Here is a 1,516-nt window from a genome sequence, read left to right as displayed (position 1 = left end):
TGTAATTGCGACGTGAATCCCTTATTATGTGTTTCGCTGGTATAAAGTGATTATGCTATATACGCGTGTGTATACGTATAATAGGTATACATAAATGTAATATGTTAAGTCGACTCTAGAACCTTGTTAAATCAATAATACCCTATTATGTCAGTATGGTTTCTCGAGTATGTTAAGTCGACTCTAGAACCTTGTTAAATCAATAATACCCTATTATGTCAGTATGGTTTCTCGAGGATCAACAAGGAATGCCCTCAATGGGGGAGGTATCAATGGCGTAGCCCCACCGAAAGTTCGGGGACGGACATGAGCCCAAGGTCGAGGTCGCGGAGGTGTCCGAACCGCTAGTTCGAGTACGACCCCATCCGCACCAGCTAATTTGACTATCGGTAGGAGCCAAGGGAGCCAAGGAGGAGAGATTCCCCTCACAAAGGAAGTGATGGCTGAACAAATGACACAAGTCCTCCGGGAAACATTGCCAAATATGCTTAAAGAGATGTTGGGTGACAGACTTAAGGATAATGAAGGCGAAGAGGAAGGAAGCGTTCGACACAAGAACACTCAAGCCCCCGAAGGGGTGGAGGTGTCTGATGAAGAGAAGGTTGAGTCGCTCATCATCAAGAGGAATGAGTTGACTGCTAAGGAGAGATGATGCAGTTATAAAACCTTCAAGGGCACCGGGCCGAAGGAGTTCAAGGGAATAGAGGGCCCAATTGGGCTGATAAACTGGGTAACTAAGATGCAGAGCTGCTTCAAAATATGCAGATGCATGGAAGATCAGAGGGTGACCTACGCTGCTACCATCTTTGTGGACTATGCACTGCACTGGTGGGAGTCTGAGTGTGCAATCAGAGGCGATGAATATGTTGCTGCCATGACGTGGGAGCAAATGAAAAAGATGATGATGGATAAGTACTGCTCGCAATCGGAGGTAAACAAGCTAGAATCCGAATTTCTGAGATTAAAGCAAGGATCGTTGTCAGTTCAAGAATATGTTAACGAGTTTCTTGAGAAAGCAAGATTCGCTAGTTACCAGGTGGCTACCGAGGAAAGGAAGATAGGTCGTTTCAAAGACGGCTTAAGAATAAAAATCAAGCGATACGTGGACATGATTAAACCAACCACATTTGTACAGGCAGTGGAGATGGCAAGGGTGGTCGAGGAGAACAACGCTAGAGAAACTTGTGACAGAAGAGAGATGAAGAGAAGGTGGGAAGGAACAAGCAAGTTCAACAAGAAGCCCAACTRGGCTCCGACTCTGGCAAAAACACGAAGTGAAGAATTCACTATTCCTTCGTGTAACAAATGCAACAAGAGGCATAAGGGAGAGTGCAGAGCGGGGAGCCTGGCATGCTACAAATGTGACAAACCGGGACACACCGCGCGAGAGTGCCCAGAGAGGAGAACTTGTTATGAATGTGGAGCTACGGGACATCTACGACCTGACTGCCCAAAACGTCAGAATGGTGCGACACCTCACGCGAAGACAGTAAATAACGGGTTTGGAAAGAGATCG

The sequence above is a fragment of the Cynara cardunculus genome (assembly GCF_001531365.2).
Source record: "Cynara cardunculus var. scolymus isolate 2C chromosome LG 2, CcrdV1, whole genome shotgun sequence".
NCBI lineage: Eukaryota > Viridiplantae > Streptophyta > Magnoliopsida > Asterales > Asteraceae > Cynara > Cynara cardunculus.
Note: the sequence above shows the minus strand (reverse complement) of the source record.